Source organism: Anomaloglossus baeobatrachus, unplaced genomic scaffold (genome assembly GCF_048569485.1).
Source record: "Anomaloglossus baeobatrachus isolate aAnoBae1 unplaced genomic scaffold, aAnoBae1.hap1 Scaffold_365, whole genome shotgun sequence".
Taxonomy (NCBI): Eukaryota; Metazoa; Chordata; class Amphibia; order Anura; family Aromobatidae; genus Anomaloglossus; species Anomaloglossus baeobatrachus.
This window is the reverse complement of record NW_027443001.1, coordinates 58,920-79,454: the sequence shown is the minus strand read 5'-3', so window position 1 is coordinate 79,454 and position 20,535 is coordinate 58,920. Positions and strand designations below refer to the sequence as shown.

The 20,535-nt window shown below is 47.2% G+C and overlaps 1 protein-coding gene across 1 annotated transcript in view; it reads left to right on the top strand.

The window, feature by feature from the left end:
• Nucleotides 1-14,175: 14,175 nt before the first annotated feature.
• The window catches only part of LOC142273622 (uncharacterized), a 41,235-nt gene continuing 34,875 nt past the window's right edge, over nucleotides 14,176-20,535 (top strand). The window contains exon 1 of the mRNA XM_075332539.1: nucleotides 14,176-14,247. The gene's annotated coding sequence lies outside the window, so the exon portion shown is untranslated. The remainder of the gene's footprint in view (nucleotides 14,248-20,535) is intronic.

The following is a 20,535-nucleotide window of genomic DNA, read 5'->3' as shown; positions in this document are numbered from 1 at the left end:
TGAACGTACCAATCAATCTATGATTATATACCTTCGACACTTTGTTGCTGAGAACCACGATAACTGGTCCTCCCTCCTACCCTGGGCAGAATTTGCCCTTAACAATTCGCTGGCTGAGGCCACTGGGCAGACACCGTTCGTACTCAATAATGGGCAACACCCTAGGGTACCGGTACCGTTTCCCGCTGCTGCACCTTCTCCTCTTGTGGCCGACTGGGCAACTAATGCCAGAGAGGTTTGGGATCGGACTCAAGAGTCGATCCAAGCAGCTAAGGACTGTATGAAGACGGTGTCCGATCGGTTTCGTCGCCCGGCTCCTGTCTTTTCTCCAGGGGACTTTGTGTGGCTCTCTGCAAAACACGTGAGACTTAGAGTGAGCTCTGTCAAATTTGCTCCTCGCTTCCTGGGTCCTTATGAGGTTCTTCGACAGGTAAATCCTGTAGTCTATCAATTGAAGTTACCTGTCCATCTTAGGATTCATGACAAATTCCATGTCTCACTGCTAAAGCCGGCTATTTTACCTCACGCTCGTGAAGTGCACTCTCCTGCCTCTGATTCCTCTCGCTCTAGCTATGAGGTACGAGCCATAGTTGGTTCTAAGATGGTTAGAGGGCGCAGGTTCTTCTTGATAGATTGGGAGGGCTATGGCCCGGAACATCGCTCTTGGGAGCCTGAGGAGGCTGTCCATGCTCCCGACTTAGTTGCCGATTATCTGCGTCGCCGGGAGGGGGGCCCTTGAGGGGGAGGTACTGTTACGGTTGCTGCGAGCACTGGAGACTATGTCCAGATTTCTTGCTACTGCACATGTGCGAGCGCTGGAGACTAAGTCCAGATTTCTTGCTACTGCACATGTGCGAGCGCTGGAGACTAAGTCCAGATTTCTTGCTACTGCACATGTGCGAGCGCCGGAGACTAAGTCCAATCTTGGAGCCATTGCACATGTGCGGGTGACATCATCGCTGACACGAGGTCACATGTCTCTGACACCTTCTATGCCGATTGGTCGCTGGTCATGTGCTTGTGACGTCTTGCTCGGTGATAGGCCAGCATGACGTCACTCCTGTCGTTCTGGAAGGGGATTGGCTCTGGTGTCCTCCATCTTGGATGAGGCACAGAGTCTATATAAGACCCTGACACACGCCGCATGGTGCTCAGTCCTCTTGGTTCATGCATATGAGTAGACGCTCTGTGCGCGTTCCTCTAGGCATTCCTCTGTCTATGCTAGGTGAGCGCTACCGGCAGGGTAGCGTTCTTATACCTTACAGCTTCGGCTGCTGTCCGTATCCTTACCTCTTAGGGGAGCGGACATAGGCAGGTGCCTGAGGCACATGGTCTGGCTGGGCCTTGTGATTGTACTCGTAGGTGGACGTTGCCGCTAGGGTAACGTTCCTTATACTGCGTCTGGCAGTTGTTCGTATCCTCGCACACTAGGGGAGCGAACAGAGGTAGGAGCTTTGTGCGGCTTACGCTGCTGTTCGTCTCTTTTGCACCACTAGAAGAGCGGACCTAGGCAGGTGCCATATCTAGTGGTTCGTGTCCTCGCACACTAGTGGAGCGAACGCAGGTAGGAGCTTTGTGCGGCTTACGCTGCTGTTCGTCTCTTTTGCACCACTAGAAGAGCGGACCTAGGTAGGTGCCATTTCGCACACATTGCCTTTGTCTCTGTGATTATTAACAGAGATCATTCCACACACCCTCCAAGTAAGGGAGGAATTGCTTTACTTTCTTATTATATCTTTCTGTGAGTTAACAGAGGTATTGCACTCTGCCATAGTCTGCAGCAAAGTCTTTGCACGGTGGACCCTGACTGTCTGATACTCCTTTCGGTTATTATCAGACAGCCCCCCGTAACACATCTCTCATGTTAGAGCCATGATTCATGTCAGTCCACATGGTGCAACAGCTCTCCAAGGTGTGATCACTCCTTTTTAGATGCAGATCTTATTTGATGCAGGTGTTAGTTTTGGGAATGAAAATTTACATGGTGATTGCATTATTTTTACCTTATAATTAAGTGATTCCATAATTTTTCTCTGTTTGGACTCGAAAAGTAACCATTACTGCCTGCCCCATTATGTTTTCATGATTTTTTTTAGTGTTTTTTTAAGGGCGGTTTACACGCTACAATATATCTTCCGATGTGTCGGCGGGGTCATGTCGTAAGTGACGCACATCCAGCATCGTAAGTTACATTGTTGCATGTAACAGCTATGTGCTATTGCGAGTCAACGGTAAAACATTCATCGCATACACGTCGTTCAATTCCTAAAAATTGAACGTCAGGTTGTTCATCGTACCTGGGGTAGCATACATCGCAGTGTGTGACACCCCGGGAACGATGAACAGATCTTACCTGCGTCCTGCGGCTCCTGCCGGCAATGCGGAAGGAAGGAAGGAGGTGGGCGGGATGTTTACGTCCCGCTCATCTCCGCTCCTCCGCTTCTATTGGCCGGCTGCCGTGTGACGTCGCTGTGACGCTGAACGTCCCTTCCACTCCAGGAAGTGGATGTTCGTCGCCCACATCGAGGTCGTATGGAGTGTAAGTACGTGTGACGGGGGGTTACTCATTTGTGCGACACGTTTAACAAATTGAACGTGCCGCACATACGATGGGGACGGTCACGATCGCATACGATATCGTATGCTAAATCGTAACATGTAAAGTAGGCTTTAAAGCCAGAAAATTGACATTTGAAATAACTTTAGTTTTGTCCAATGTCTGTGATCTGCTTTTTTTAAACAAAAGTAAACAACTGAATGAACATCCTCAGAGCCAGGTGAGTCCATAATTTTTGCCAGGGGTTGTAGATGCAGGGATTGGAAATATGCACCCAGAACTGCTTGTGGTTATGGGTGCATATTGCACCTGACAGGTTCTCTTTACGTGCTAGGGACATATTAACCTGTGTGCTGTGTGTTGGACTGTATACTGGGACATCCTATTACCCTGTGTACTGTGTGTTGGACTGTATACTGGGGACATATTACCCTGTGTACTGTGTGTTGCACTGTATACTGGGGACATATTACCCTGTGTACTGTGTGCTGCACTGTATACTGGGGACATATTACCCTGTGTACTGTGTGTTGGACTGTATACTGGGGACATATTACCCTGTGTACTGTGTGTTGCACTGTATACTGGGGACATATTACCCTGTGTACTGTGTGCTGCACTGTATACTGGGGACATATTACCCTGTGTACTGTGTGTTGGACTGTATACTGGGGACATATTACCCTGTGTACTGTGTGTTGCACTGTATACTGGGGACATATTTCCCTTTTTACTGTGTGCTGCACTGTATACTGGGGACATATTACCCTGTGTACTGTGTGTTGGACTGTATACTGGGGACATATTACCCAGTGTACTGTGTGCTGCACTATATACTGGGGACATATTACCCTGTGTACTGTGTGTTGCACTGTATACTGGGGACATATTACCCTGTGTGCTGTGTGTTGGACTGTATACTGGGGACATATTACCCTGTGTGCTGTGTGCTGCACTGTATACTGGGGACATATTACCCTGTGTGCTGTGTGTTGCACTGTATGCTGGGACATATTACCCTGTGTACTGTGTGCTGCACTGTATACTGGGGACATATTACCCTGTGTGCTGTGTGTTGCACTGTATACTGGGGACATACAGTACAGACAAACAAAAGTTTGGACACCCCTTCTCATTCAAAGAGTTTTCTTTATTTTCAGGACTCTGAAAATTGTAGATTCACATTGAAGGCATCAAGACTATGAATTAAAACACGTGGAAATACTTAAAAAAGTGTGAAACAACTGGAAATATGTCTTATATTCTAGGTTCTTCAAAGTAGCCACCTTTTGCTTTCATTACTACTTTGCACACTCTTGGCATTCTCTTGATGAGCTTCCAGAGGTAGTCAATGGAAATGGTTTTCCAACAGTCTTGAAAGAGTTCCCAGAGATGCTTAGCACTTGTTGGCCCTTTTGCCTTCAGTCTGTGGTCCAGCTCACCCCAAATCATCTTGATTGGGTTCAGGTCTGGTGACTGTGGAGACCAGGTCCTCTGGCGTAGCACCCCATCACTCTCCTTCTTAAGGCCCCGTCACACTAAGCAACATCGCTAGCAACATCGCTGCTAACGAACAACTTTTGTGACGTTGCTAGCGATGTTGCTGTGTGTGACATCCAGCAACAACCTGGCCCCTGCTGTGAGGTCGTTGGTTGTTGCTGAATGTCCTGGGCCATTTTTTAGTTGTTGTTGTCCTGCTGTGAAGCACAGATCGCTGTGTGTGACAGCGAGACAGCAACAACTAAATGTGCAGGCAGCAGGAGCCGGCTTCTGCGGAGGCTGGTAACCACAGTAAACATCGGGTAACCAAGAAGCCCTGTCCTTGGTTACCCGATATTTACCTTTGTTACCAGCCTCCGCTGCTCTCACTGTCAGTGCCGGCTCCTGCTCTGTGCACATGTAGCTGCAGGACACATCGGGTTAATTAACCCGATGTGTGCTGTAGCTGGGAGAGCAGGGAGCCAGCGCTAAGCATTGTGCGCTGCTCCCTGCTCTGTGCACATTTAGCTGCAGCACACATCGGGTAATTAACCCGATGTGTGCTGTAACTAGGAGAGCCGGGAGCCAGCGCTCAGTGTGCGCTGCTCCCTGTTCTCTGCACGTGTAGCTCTGTGCGCTGGTAACCAAGGTAAATATCGGGTTGGTTACCCGATATTTACCTTAGTTACCAAGCGCAGCATCTTCCACGCGGCGCTGGGGGCTGGTCACTGGTTGCTGGTGAGCTCACCAGCAACTCGTGTAGCCACGCTCCAGCGATCCCTGCCAGGTCAGGTTGCTGGTGGGATCGCTGGAGCGTCGCAGTGTGACATCTCACCAGCAACCTCCTAGCAACTTACCAGCGATCCCTATCGTTGTTGGGATCGCTGGTAAGTTGCTTAGTGTGACTGGACCTTTAGTCAAATAGCCCTTACACAGCCTGGAGGTGTGTTTGGGCTCATTGTCCTGTTGAAAAATAAATGATGGTCCAACTAAACGCAAACCGGATGGAATAGAATGCTGCTGCAAGATGCTGTGGTAGCCATGCTGGTTTTGTATGCCTTCAATTTTGAATAAATCACCAACAGTGTCACCAGCAAAGCACCCCCACACCATGACACCTCCTCCTCCATTCTTCACGGTGGGAACCATATAGTCCATCCGTTCACCTTTTCTACAAAGACACGGTGGTTGGATCCAAAGATCTCAAATTTGGACTCATCAGACAAAAGCACAGATTTCCACTGGTCTAATGTCCATTCCTTGTGTTCTTTAGACCAAACAAGTCTCTTCTGCTTGTTGCCTGTCTTTAGCAGTGGTTTCCTAGCAGCTATTTTACCATGAAGGCCTGCTGCACAAAGTCTCCTCTTAACAGTTGTTCTAGAGATGAGAGGTGTGTCCAAACGTTTGGTCTGTACTGTATTACCCTGTGTACTATATATTGGTGGCATATTACCCTATGTACTATGTGTTGCACTCGGTTCTGATCTCATATCTCTGTCGTAAGCTCGGTTCTGCTCCCATATCTCTGTCGTAAGCTCGGTTCTGCTCCCATATCTCTGTAGTAAGCTCGGTTCTGCTCCCATATCTCTGTAATAAGCTCAATTCTGATCTCATATCTCTGTAGTAAGCTTCGTTCTGATCCCATATCTCTGTAGTAAGCTCAGTTTTGATCTTGTATCTCTGTAGTAAGCTCGATTCTGATCTCGTATCTGTGTAGTAAGCTCGATTCTGATCTCGTATCTGTGTAGTAAGCTCGATTCTGATCTCGTATCTGTGTAGTAAGCTCGATTCTGATCTCGGATCTCTGTAGTAAGCTCGATTCTAATCTCGGATCTCTGTAGTAAGCTCGATTCTGATCTCGTATCTGTGTAGTAAGCTTGGTTCTAATCTCGTATATTTGTAGTAAGCTTGGTTCTGATCTCGTATCTTTGTAGTAAGCTCATTTCCCTTCCCTATTCTACCTAGTACACTTGATTCTATTTCTGTATATATGTATTAAGTGTTGGATCTTTGGTGAAGATATACCGGGCCCCAGTCATAGCTGTAGTAGAAGGGCAGCAGTGTCGCTTCAGCCGCTACACTATTTAATTTGCATTGCATGCAAATTTGACGTGCTGCTGGCAAGGACAGTGGGGTCAGAGCAGGACGCCGGTTTGTCATCCCGCAGCCCAGCGTGCAGCAGCGTGATTATTTCATCACACTGCTGCAGGTAACAGAGCCACGGAGGTGGTAAAGATGCGGCAGCCAGCGAGGACAGGTAAGCGCTCGGTCAGCTGAAGAAAGGAGCGGGATGATTGCTGGGGGTGGTGGGGGCCCGTCGACCCCAGCCCCTGCTTTGCTTTAGCTGGATGCACGTCGGAGGGCACACATCCAGCTGAAATGCATCGCGGCTTAGGACACCGTGCGACATGGGCGTTGGGGAGAGTAAGTAAAATGTTTTTTTTTTGTTTTTTTTTTCTTTTTGTGGCATACAAATATACAGTGCCTACAAGTAGTATTCAACCCCCTGCAGATTTAGCAGGTTTGATAAGATGCAAATAAGTTAGAGCCTGCAAACTTCAAACAAGAGCAGGATTTATTAACAGATGCATAAATCTTACAAACCAACAAGTTATGTTGCTCAGTTAAATTTTAATAAATTTTCAACATAAAAGTGTGGGTCAATTATTATTCAACCCCTAGGTTTAATATTTTGTGGAATAACCCTTGTTTGCAATTAAGCTAATAATCGTCTTTTATAAGACCTGATCAGGCCGGCACAGGTCTCTGGAGTTATCTTGGCCCACTCCTCCATGCAGATCTTCTCCAAGTTATCTAGGTTCTTTAGGTGTCTCATGTGGACTTTAATCTTGAGCTCCTTCCACAAGTTTTCAATTGGGTTAAGGTCAGGAGACTGACTAGGCCACTGCAACACCTTGATTTTTTCCCTCTTGAACCAGGCCTTGGTTTTCTTGGCTGTGTGCTTTGGGTCGTTGTCTTATTGGAAGATGAAATGACGACCCATCTTAAGATCCTTGATGGAGGAGCGGAGGTTCTTGGCCAAAATTTCCAGGTAGGCCGTGCTATCCATCTTCCCATGGATGCGGACCAGATGGCCAGGCCCCTTGGCTGAAAAACAGCCCCACAGCATGATGCTGCCACCACCATGCTTGACTGTAGGGATGGTATTCTTGGGGTCGTATGCAGTGCCATCCAGTCTCCAAACGTCACATGTGTGGTTGGCATCAAAGATCTCGATCTTGGTCTCATCAGACCAGAGAACCTTGAACCAGTCTGTCTCAGAGTCCTCCAAGTAATCATGAGCAAACTGTAGACGAGCCTTGACATGACACTTTGAAAGTAAAGGTACCTTACGGGCTCGTCAGGAACGGAGACCATTGCGGTGGAGTACGTTACTTATGGTATTGACTGAAACCAATGTCCCCACTGCCATGAGATCTTCCCGGAGCTCCTTCCTTGTCCTTGGGTTAGCCTTGACTCTTGTCCTGGCCTCGGCACAGGTGGAAACTTTCAAAGGCTGTCCAGGCCGTGGAAGGCTAACAGTAGTTCCATAAGCCTTCCACTTCTGGATGATGCTCTTAACAGTGGAGACAGGTAGGCCCAACTCCTTGGAAATGGTTTTGTACCCCTTGCCAGCCTTGTGACCCTCCACGATTTTGTTTCTGATGGTCTTGGGATGCTCCTTTGTCTTTCCCATGTTGACCAAGTTTGAGTGCTGTTCACAAGTTTGGGGAGGGTCTTAATTAGTCAGAAAAGGCTGGAAAAAGAGATAATTAATCCAAACATGTGAAGCTCATTGTTCTTTGTGCCTGAAATACTTCTTAATACTTTAGGGGAACCAAACAGAATTCTTGTGGTTTGAGGGGTTGAATAATAAATGACCCTCTGAATAAATTTTTCACAATTTAAAAAAAAAAAATAACATTCTTTTTTGCTGCAGTGCATTTCACACTTCCAGGCTGATCTACTGTCCAAATCTCACAATGCCAAGTTAATTCCAAAAGTGTAAACCTGCTAAATCTGCAGGGGGTTGAATACTACTTGTAGGCACTGTACCAGGAAGAGCCCAGGAAGGGGACATATATGTACCAGGAAGGGGACAGAAACCAGGATGGGGACATATATACCAGAATGTGCCTAGGAGGGGGATGTACATACCAGGAGAGAACCAGAATGGGACATATATACCAGGATGGGGACATATATACCAGGAAGGGCCCGTGATGGAGACATATATTCCAGGAGGAGGACATATATGCTAGGAAGGGGACAAATAAACCAGGATAGGGGCATATATACCAAGATGAGCCCAGTAGGGGGACATATATACCAAGATAATGTTATACAGAGGGGCAGTGTGTGTGTGTGTGTGTGTGTGTGGATAGTATACAAGGGGACAGTGTGTGGGAGTATATATATATATATATATATATATATATATATATATATATATATATATATATATATATATATATATATATATGGGCAGCTTTTGTGGCGGGATAGTATACAGAAGGGCAGCATATGTGAGGGATATTATATAGAGGGGCAGTGTGTATGGGGGGATATTATATAGAGGAGCAGTGTGTGTGTGGGATATTATACAGAAGAGCACTGTGTGGGGGATATTATACAGAGGAGCACTGTGTGTGGGTGGATATACAGAGGAGCAGTGTGTGCGGGAGTGATATACAGGGGAGCACTGTGTGTGTTGTGGATATTATACAGAGGAGCAGCGTGTGGTGTGGATATTATATAGAGGAGCAGTGTGTGGGGGATATTATTCCAAGGAGCAGTGCGTGTGTGTGGGGGATATTATTTAGAGGACCACTGTGTGTGGGGAGATATACAGTGGAGCAGTGTGTGTGTGTGGATATTATATAGAGGAGCAGTGTGTGGGGGATATTATTCCAAGGAGCAGTGCGTGCGTGTGTGTGTGGGATATTATTTAGAGGACCACTGTGTATGGAGAGATATACAGTGGAGCAGTGTGTGTGTGTGTGGGGGAATATTAAACAGGAGCAGTGTGTGTGTGGGATATATTTTACAGAGGAGTAGTGTGTGTGTGTATTGAGGATATTATACAGGGGAGCAGTGTGTGTTGGGAGGGATATTATACAGAGCAGCAGTGTGTGTATGGAGGGGATATTATACACAGTCGCAGTGTGTGGGGGGATATATAAAGGAGCAGTGTGTGGTGTGGATATTATATAGAAGAGTAGTGTGTGGGAGGATATAATACAGAGAAGCAGTGTGTGGGGGGATATATAAAGGAGCAGTGTGTGGTGTGGCTATTATATAGAAGAGCAGTGTGTGGGGGGGATATAATACAGAGGAGCAGTGTGTGGTGGATATTATACAGAGGAGCATTGTGTGGGGGATATATAAAGGAGCAGTGTGTGGTGTGGATATTATATAGAAGAGCAGTGTGTGTGGGATATAATACATGTACATGTATAATAATATGTATCTCTCTCTCTCACTCTCTCACACTCACACTCACACTCACTCTCACTCTCTCACTCTCACTCTCACTCTCTCTCTCCTGTGTTTTTTGTTTCTGCCGCTGACTGCACCAAACTACACAATAACGGTCTTCTCTGGTTATTCCATTTTAGCTGCATTTTTTTGTCTTTTCTCCATTATTTAATGCGTTTTTAGTTCAGATGTGAATCTGCATTTTTAAGTGTTTTTATAGTACATAAAAGGTTATTCCTACATTCTTTTAACGCTCCACATTGAAAACTGTAGAGGAAAAAAAACATTAAAACCGCAGAGTTCAGCAGCATCTTTCAATGGAATCACATCCACTTTATTTGGACAGATAAACAGCAAAATTTATGTGCAAAAACACAGCAGAAAAAAATGCAGCAATTAGACTACATGTGAACACGGACTAATTGTCCAAAGTGGATGTGACGTCTTTTGCGTTTAAAGATGCTGCTGGATTCTATGTTTTTGGTGTTTTTTTTCTTTAAGCTTCAGGAAAGCTTCAGGATTCACATCTGCAACAAACACGTATCAAATAAGGGGGACAATGCATAAAAAAACATAACTCTCTGATTATTGTGTGTCCATGTTATTTGCTGATTTGTGATGTTTATTATTTTATAAAAAAAAGTGTAATAAAATCACATTATTCTATTTTTATTTTAATTATTTTTAGTAATTTTGTTAGAAGAAAACAAAAACTCTTTTCCTCTCCCGCTAGAATACAGGACACACAGACACTGCTCTGTACAATGGAGCTCTATGTCCTGTGTAATCTGCTGTGTAAGATACAATATATATCTCTGTGTTTTCAGATATATATATATATATATATGTAAAATTCTCCCTCTGACATCATCAATCCTAATGGCTCCACAGCTTGAAAAGCTAGGAGGGCTGGTACACACGTTTGAAAGTTGCTGGTTTGAGTCCAAGGTGGTGAAAATAAAGAAAGATTTTTTTTTTTTAAATATACAGTACAGACCAACAAAAGTTTGGGCACACCTTCTCATTCAAAGAATTTTCTTTATTTTCATGACTCTGAAAATTGTAAATTCACATTGAAGGCATCAAAACTATGAATTAACACATGTGGAATGAAATACTTAACAAAAAAGTGTGAAACAACTGAAAATATGTCTTATATTCTAGGTTCTTCAAAGTAGCCACCTTTTGCTTTCATTACTGCTTTGCACACTCTTGGCATTCTCTTGATGAGCTTCAAGAGGTAGTCACTGGAAATGGTCTTCCAACAGTCTTGAAGGAGTTCCCAGAGATGCTTAGCACTTGTAGGCCCTTTTGCCTTCACTCTGTGGTCCAGCTCACAGCTCACTCTGTGGTAGCAGCTATGCAGGCCCAAGAAAGGGAAGAGCCACTTGACCAGGCTGCACCGACTCAGGCACTGGGATGCATGCTTGATGAGGCCGCATCACCGCCAGAGCCAGCGAAACCAGAAGCAGTCGCATCACCTTCTCCGCTGGAGAAGAGTAAAGTGGCACCAACTTCCCCGGCCAGACCAGAAGCGGTCACTTTGCTTCTCTGCTGGAGAAGGAACAAGCTGCACTTTCTGACCCAGTGACAACAGCCCAGGCTACTGCGCCACCAGGAGCCGCGGAGGAAGCCGCCACCAGCGCTGATGATCTTCCCCAGGTACTGTGCCCAGTTGCTGTCGGGGACCCGGCAGTGAGCTACATCGGGCAAGGTAGCGGGAAGCCAGCAATTGTCACCTGGGAGCGGGTGCAGACGCAGGCCAGGAACCTCCAAGAGAAGCAGCGCCTGCGGCTTGCCACTTACCGTGCCCGGGGCCTGATGTATTAGGGGGTGGTAGAGCGCTTCAGTGTCCAGAGGGGATGGGGTTTAATCTCAGAACCCGGCCTGAAGGAAGGAGTCTTCGTCTCCTGCCGGGATGTGAGACCCCATCTCCCCAGAGAACACCCTGACTGGGATCTGCATGTGGGTGACAAAGTTGACTATACCCGGCACTATGGAGAGCGGGGCTGGTATGCCCTTGATGTGGAGGTTCTTGCAGAAAAACCAGCCCCTGCTCCCACTTCAGCACCAGGTCCCCAGCTGCCACCAGGAGGCAGTGCAGGTGTATGGGACCAGTGTACCCAGACTTTGGATGCTGATCCCAGGAGGCCAAGTGAACCAGATGGCCCCTACCCAGCACCCTGGTTGCTATGACCTGTTGCGCTACTAGTTTGTTTGTTGACTGTTCAAGTTACCCAGATGTTTGCTGAAAATTTTGACTGTTCCAGTTACATGTTTGATATAAAAATGGACCTAAGCTGCAGGACTGGCAGCAGCCAAAAACTTTACCTTTAAAATAGTTGCACCAGTTGTGCATCATCAGAGTACAACCAGTGGCCCTTGTTTACCACAACCACCAAGGAGAGGTCTGGCACAGGAAAGGCCTGCGGTGGCATAGGCCGAGACCTGGTCACCAGAAAAACTGGTGACCTGCCTCCTAGAGGGTTTTGGGACCAGGACCTTTGGGTGGTGGGTGAAGGGAGAGGGGTACTCCAGGTATGAAACATTGAAGATTGAACATCCCCTGCGTGGGAAGACCTGTTATGGTTAATGTTTTTCTTTCAAAATAATAAAAGTGTAACCTGTGTCACTTTGCAACCCAAGGACGTGCTGGAATTACCAAGGGGGAATATAGCGCCCCTGAGGACATCAGGGAGCTACAAGGTACTGCATCCCACCAGAATGCAGGACCTACCCCCTAGGGCCGGAAGAGACCGGTGACGGTAACATCTAAATGCTCCAGATAATCCCAGTTTTCTCCCCAAAATTCCCCATAGAATGGTATTAGGCTAGGGTCGGATCAATGGATGGCCGCCTAGAGGTGGGGCCAGTCTAGTCCACTAGACGACCAGGTGGGAGGGGCAGACAGTGGACAGTCACACAAAGGAGACAGTGGGGCCGGTGACAGTGAGAGGGAGCAAAGAGACGCGCTGACTAGAAGTGAGCAGTAACCTGGTGCCCAGAAGGGTAGTTGCTACCCTAGGTCAGGCATAATCTCCAGGCAGGCCTGATAACACCTGCACAGCGAGGGGACCATCAAGGACCTTGCTGATCTTAAAAATCCGAGACTCCGTAGCAAAGGGAGAACCGGGGACAGGACCAGAGACTCCAACCCCACAGGGTTCACGCTACCGTCATACGGACAGCAGTGGGAAACCATCAGACGAGGACCCCCAGTTGCTCTACGCCACGGGGACCCACCAACCAAAGACAGGTGCAGGGGAAGGCACCAGATTACTAAACTGGTACCGGAATTGAGGGGACCTGCGGTTGAGACCAGTCGGCTTCGGGTAACCAGTTTCCACCAGAATGTGAGTAAAGAACCAGTTACACTGCAACCCCTTGTGTGGCCTGCCTTCTTCCAGCCCCCATCCACATCACCTATCCTCTGGGGCCTGCCCTATTTGCAGAGGGCCTAACATCCAGGCTGCCACTAACACCAGCCCCAGTAGTGAACATTGTGCAGCGGCGGCTCCATTCCTATAGCCGCAAAACCGCAAGTGGCGTCACGTGTGAACTTCATCCTAACAATCCCCTGTAAATATCCACTTTCAAAACGCATCCAGGGCACGGAACTGGGCAACGGCCACCAAAGCGACATTCCCAGTTGTACACTGCCCGGGACAGAGTACCCATAACCCTGGACGACACATTATTAGGCGCTTTTGGAACGCAATTATACTCGTGCCTGAAATCAGCAGACACGTCCACGGATCACCGCAGACTGCCCGCGGCAGGGACTAACCTCACACAATCCATGATGTACCCAGTACGTCATGTGTCGTGAAGAGGTTTAACCCAGAGAGAGGCTTCAGTATAGAGGAGGTACCCAGTATACCAGATATGGCTTGACATGACGACTGGGCAGATATAATAATGGCTGTTTGTACATTGCACACTTGTGACTCCATCCCGTACACCTCGTACACACGCGGCTCTGCTCCGTACACCTCGTACACACACGGTTCTGCTCCGTACACCTCGTACACACACTGCTCTGCTCCGTACACCTCGTACACACACGGCTCCGCTCCGTACACCTCGTACACACACGGCTCTGCTCCGTACACCTCGTACACACACGGCTCCGCTCCGTACACCTCGTACACACACGGCTCCGCTCCGTACACCTCGTACACACTCGGCTCCGCTCCGTACACCTCGTACACACGTGGCTCCGCTCCGTACACCTCGTACACACGTGGCTCCGCTCCGTACACGTCGTACACACGCGGCTCCGCTCTGTACACGTCGTACACACGCGGCTCCGCTCCGTACACCTCGTACACACGCGGCTCCGCTCCGTACACCTCGTACACACGCGGCTCTGCTCCGTACACCTCGTACACACACGGCTCCGCTCCGTACACCTCGTACACACACGGCTCCGCTCCGTACACCTCGTACACACACGGCTCCGCTCCGTACACCTCGTACACACACGGCTCTGCTACATCCACACTGTAAACCCCTCCTGACCCCACACATAAACTTCCCCTCATCCAGCACCATGACAACCAGCACAGCAGAGTCCTGCATATACTGAGGAGCTGATCATGTGACCCCTGACTCCTCCCCTCCATGTGACATCATCACAGGTCCTGGAAGCACAGAGCAGCCACATGTATACTGTGCGGCTGTTACTCTAGATACGGGGGTTGGGAAGCACCAAGCGAACAGCAAAAAGTAAGGTAAGGGAAACCCTGTGTCTAGGGAAAGGGAAGATGGTGACTCCTGACCGATCCTACCGCTGGTCCCTCACCACCATAGATAGGTTCCTCACCTCTGCCCTGAGCAGGATACCTGACCCTAGCTATAACTACTGCTGGTCCCTGGGTCCCTCACCACCATAGATAGGTTCCTCACCTCTGCCCTGAGCAGGATACCTGACCCTAGCTATAACTACTGTTGAGGATTCAAGTGATCCCCTTTTTTCCCCGATCTGATCGTTGTTCCAAATTAAAATGTCGTTTGTGCACGGCGAAAAAGAATAATAATTAATTGGAAATCAATTATAACTCTTCCTCTCACGACCAAGGCTGAGGCAAGACTGAAAATCTTTATTCTCGGACACTTAAACCACGAAGTAAAAGGGGTGTAAACAAAAGTTTTAGTCCAATCAAGTATCGTAGGTCAGGGCTTCATGACGTAGAGAGATCTGCATATGCCCCTTGGATTGGTCAATCCAAGGCTTCAGGAATTTCATTGTCCATCTGTCTTGGGTGTAAACCAGGAAATGGTGGCCATCTTCAAGCTATACATATATAAATTCTAGTATATACTGAGTTTAAGGAAAATACACTGAATATGCAATATACTTATATAAACGTGTTAGTAAAAGAATAAAAGTGAACAAAGACATGCATAGATATGTGTGTTAGTTTACATCTTACTAAACTATATACCTGAGTCTATGAAATGGCTGAATTAAGTATTTTTGGATACTCAATTCTTTATCCTCAACAGTCCCCCCTAAAGACTTACTTCTGCCATTTCTGAATTCTAAGGGTACTGTGTTCCCTTAGGAAGAGAGGTAGAAAGACTTATCGGAAAACCTGCCTAACTGAACATTGAGGCATGGGTGGAGAGGGGAAGTGGTTTTTTTCACCGGTTTGAGACCAAGGACTCCTAGGCGAGTCCTCACCCTTTGTAGTTGGACTTTCCCATGTCCCAAGGTTCTCTAAGTCCTCTCTTCTAACAGTTTATTCTAGCAGAATCGTTTTGTAACTGGGGGAGAGGGTCGTGTTGGTCTTTATGGGCATGTCGTCTGTTATATCTAGGTCTTCTGTTTCGAGTAAAGGAAAGGTCCCTCCTAATGTGACTTCAGCTGTTTTGGAAAATATTTTCTTCAAACACGGAATTACACAAACCAGAATGGCTAATAATATAACTAATACTATACTTAAGGCGGTCCCTATCTGGATAAACCAGCCTTTAAAGGAACTCGTCCATCCAAAATAATCTCCCCAAGGGTCGGTCACTCCTGAATTTTTCTTTAATTCTTCAGACAGTGTAGTAAGTTTCTTTATAGCTAAGGTGACCTTCCCATCCACTCCAGTGTTATCTGGTATATATGTGCAACAAACATCCCCCACCATTTTACAGACTCCACCTTTCTCTGCGAGGATCATATCTAAAGCCATTCTGTTTTGATAAGCCATGATGGAAGTCGGATCTAGTTGTTCTGCCAGTCCCTGTAAGGCGTCACGTGTATAATTAACAAAACGTTGCTGATTATAGTAGATGTAGTTAATCCAGTCTACATTTTTATTTACAGTAATTATGGGGATAATGGATTCAAACCCCGCCCTGACTTGGTCTCTAGCTTTATATTCGTCAGGGACCCCCCTAGGCACTCCAATAGCATCAATGTAAACATGTGGGTCAAAAGAGCCTTTAGGTGTATTTCTACTGGTACGGTCATCATCTGCACTCCGTCGAGTCCGTAAGTTGATTTTGATGTGTGCTATAAAGTCATTTTCTTTGACAGTGTGGTCAGCGGGGGCTATGTGTATAGGCATAAGTGCCTTAGCTAAAGTGCATTCTCCCGTCCAATTTCCTTCTACTCGTGATCGAATTTTCATATCCCCACAAATCCAAAACACATCTGCCACGGACTGTACCTGGTTAATTAAGTGATCACGGGTGAGATTGCTGTAGGATCCACAGAATCCATCTCGAAATCTACCCATATCTCTCCCTTGACCACTCACATTATAACAGGTATAGTTGCCAGGGTATATAGTAATGCCTTTCCCAGGGGAGAAGGCCTTAGCTACTATCGGGTATCTCTTTTTCCATTCTTCACATGCATTACCCTCAGTCATATTTGTAAACAGACTAATAAGACATAATTCAGCTTCGTAATCCAAATTCAGTGGGACAGTTCCTAAATGAGGTCTGGCTCCTGCACATACATAACAGTCTGACCTGTTGGCTTGGTGTACTGTATATTTCATCCATTCTAACCACAGGTTGGTGTCTGTATAACCCTGTTCAACTGCATATACATCTTCCATGGTGGGATTAGCTATGGCTACCATACTGTGAAGGGTCTGAATATGTGTAAGCATTCGAAATACTGGTAGAACTTTTGTCATCTGTGATAACCTAAATTTTCCCAACTGCGTACAACCATTGTGTCCACCCTTTATATGTGTACCCAGAAGGTATATACCTTCATCCTGTGATTGGGGGTGTTCTATGTTGAGAACTAAAGGGTTACACTGGTTATTCGTAGTACATGTTCTAGTGGCTGGTGCACGGGAGAGTGTCATCCTGGTAAGTAAAGATCTGCCCTTCTCATCCCGTTTATTTAAGGCTACACTTGGTTTGTATCCCCAATTTTCACCAGTATTCCACCCAACAGCCTTCCATGAGCTACATGTGTCTCCATATCCACCTCCTGTAACACATATGTACTGTTGCCCCTGTCTCAAGTGTGCCTGACATCCCATTTGGGGGGCCCGTCCTAGTTGACATTTCACGATATCACAGTAATCAAATGTAAAAGTGACAACTTGTGTCGAACTATTGTACCAAAACGTAACCACATCATTTGTTTTAGTAACAGTGGCCTGAGACCACACAGATTTTGTGCAAAGGATAAGTATTAGCAGGACACTCAGTGCAGCTCTGGTGGATCGACCCTTCTGCAATGCGAGGCGTGGATCCATGTTGTCCTGCCTTCAAGTTTCACGGAGGTAGGAGTCACCAGGATTATCTGGAACGGGCCTTCGTATCTGGGCTCCAGACAATTCTTCCTGACGTGTTTCTTAACCACCACCCACTCTCCTGGTTTCAATGTGTGGGTGGCTAGATCTGTGTCAGGATCTGGAAGAGAAGAGAAAACTGCTGCATGTGTTTTAGTTAACTCTCGACTTAGTTCAATGACAAACTGCACAACTGAGTCATGGTGGTCAGACAAATTTTGAGGGAAATAGGACCCTAATCTGGGGACGGAACCAAAACGTATTTCAAAGGGGGTTAGGCCATGTTTTGCAACAGGGGTGTTTCTGACATGGTACAGGACTATAGGGAGAAGTTCTGTCCAGGGCAGTGCACTGTCTTGTGAGGCCTTGAGCAGTTTGGTTTTCAGAGTTGAGTTCATCCTTTCCACTTTCCCACTGCTCTGGGGGTGATAAGGAGTATGCAGTCCGAGACTTGCTCCAAGCATATTCCACAGTTCTTGGTAAATGTTAGCTGTGAAGGCTGGTCCTTGATCGCTTTCGATGACTTCTGGCATTCCAAACCTGCACACGGTTTCCGTGATGAGTCGTTTAGCTGTGACTCTTGCAGTCATGTTGACTACCGGGTAGGCCTCGGGCCAACTGGAAAAGATGTCGACAACTACCAAAACATACTCGTACTTCCCCACTTTGGGTAGTTGGATGTGGTCCACTTGTATCCTTTGAAATGGATAAAGAGGCTTCGCCAGATGTTTTTGTGGTGTCTTCTCTGTTCGTGCAGGATTACATGTTATGCAAGTCTGGCAGCTTCTGGTGTACGCGGATATTGCTGAGGAAATTCCTGGTGCGTAGTAGAACTTCTGGATGAGTGCCAACATTTGATTCTTCCCTCTGTGCGTACAACCATGGGCCCATGCTACTACTGCAGGGAACATTCTTCTTGGTAGACAGACTCGACCCTCGAGCTTCCATAGTTTCCAATCCACTTTGGCTCCCATCTTCTTCCATTCTTGTCTTTCATCATATGGAGCATGGATCTGTTCCGATATGAGTTTATCATATGGAGTCCTCCCCACTTTATTGCCTGAGTCTTCTGGCTGTGTAGCCTTCCCCGTCCTGGTTATTACCATAAGTAGAATATCCGCCAATTCTTCCGGTTTCTCTCGTGCTGCCGTCTTCGCTAGTTCATCAGCATAATGATTGCCAAGTGCTTCTGGGCTGTCCAGCCGTCCATGCGCTCTGACCTTCATGACAGCTATTTCTCTGGGCATCTGAACTGCCTGCAACAGTCTCTGGACAAGTACCGCATTCTTCACTGGAGTTCCAGTTGAGTTAATGAGTCCTCTGTGCAACCATAGCAGTCCAAAATCGTGTACAACCCCAAAGGCATACCTGCTGTCAGTATAGATGTTGACTCTTTTCCCTTCTGCCGCTTCACATGCCTTGATGAGAGCTACCAATTCTGCTTCTTGTGCTGACATGTGGGATGGTATGGCTCCCGATGTAATTGGCTGATCCAGAGTGGTCACAGCAAATCCCGTGTAGAACTTGCCGCCATCCCCGTACCGAGAACCATCTGTCCACAAAGTAAGATCTGCATCCGGCAAAGGTGTTTCAGATACTTGACAAGGTGTAGTAGTTTCCTTTTCCATCTCCTTTAAGCAATCATGGCTGCAAACAGGGACGTCAACCATGTCGCAGGAGCTGCAGCGTTCATGGGCTTCATGCTGACATATGGGGTAGTCCCCCCTAGAAAGCGGAAGAAGAGTGGCGGGATTCAAGGTGGTACATCGCTGTAGAGTAACGTTGTCAGGAAGTAGTAGGGAGCACTGAAGACGAAGGTGACGTTGGGCGGACAGGTGTCTTGGTTGAGTCTGGTCAAGAATCGCCTTCAAATCATGGGGTGCTTGAACCACCGTGGGGTGGCCCAGGGTAATGTCGGCCGTTTTGTCAAGAAGAAGATGTGCAGCATGGACCGCACGAAGACAAGTGGGCGAGGCCCTTGCCACAGGGTCAAGTCTGCAAGAGTAGTATCCAACTGGGCGTTTTCTGGAGCCATGGTCTTGTGTTAACACTCCAGAGGCATGGCCATCGATCTCATGAAGAAAAAGAGTAAATGGCAAAGCATAGTTCGGAAGGCCCAATGCTGGGGCTGTTAAGATGGCGTCTTTGAGTTTCTCGAAAGCCCAATTTCGTTTTTCATAATCCTCAGGAGAGTCGTCGTATGTGATATGATTGGTCTTGACAGCATCGTACAACGGTTGCATGATCCTGGAAGCGTCTGGTATCCATTGTCTGCAATAAGTGATGAGGCCCAAGAAGGCTTGCAGTTGTTTGATATTCCTGGGAAAAGATAAAGCATCAATGGCCTCTTTCCTGTCCTCCGTAAGATGCTTACAGCCTGGTGAAATACAATGACCAAGGAATACGACTTTGGGTTGGCACCACTGAACCTTTGCCTTAGAGACCTTACAATTTTGGGCTGCAAGGAACTGGAGCAAAGATACGGAGAAGTCGTAGCAGTCTTGTTCACTCCCAGCACAGAGGAGTAGATCGTCCACATACTGTAAAAGAGCCACTTCTGGATGCTCTTGCTGCCATGGTGAGAGAATGATAGACATTGCTTGAGTGAACTGATTGGGACTGTTTTGTGCTCCTTGTGGAATGACTGTCCATGTATACTGGCCTCTTTGGAAGGTGAAAGCGAACAGATATTGACAGTCCGGATGTAGAGGTACACTGAAGAAAGCGTTGGCGAGATCAATGACAGTGAAAACAGTCGCTGAGGGTGGGATCTGTCCAAGAAGAGTATGTGGATTAGGTACCACTGGGGTTTCCAACAGAGTAGCAGCATTGACGGCCCTCAAATCTTGCACTAACCGAAACTTAGGAGCTTCTCCTTTAGATGTCTTCTTTTTGACAGGAAACAATGGCGTATTGCATGGCGAAACACAGCGAATGAGGGCCCCGTTTTCAAGGAGAGCTGATATTTGCAGTTTGAGTGCTTCTTCCTGGATGGATTTCAGAGGATATTGCGGCACTCGAGGTAGCTGGGCCCCAGGTTTAAGACGCACCATAACGGGAGGTACTTGCAGACGGCCAACATCTTCGGGACCCGTTGACCATAGAGACTGTGGTATAAGAGCTATAACACTGTCAGGTATTCCATACAAGGGATCGTCTCGATACAAGAGCATCATAGGCAATGCTGAGACAATACACACGTCTTCAATTCCCTCCGGTGTATTGGGATTGTAGAAAGTTACCGTCATGCCATCGGAGTCGAAATTG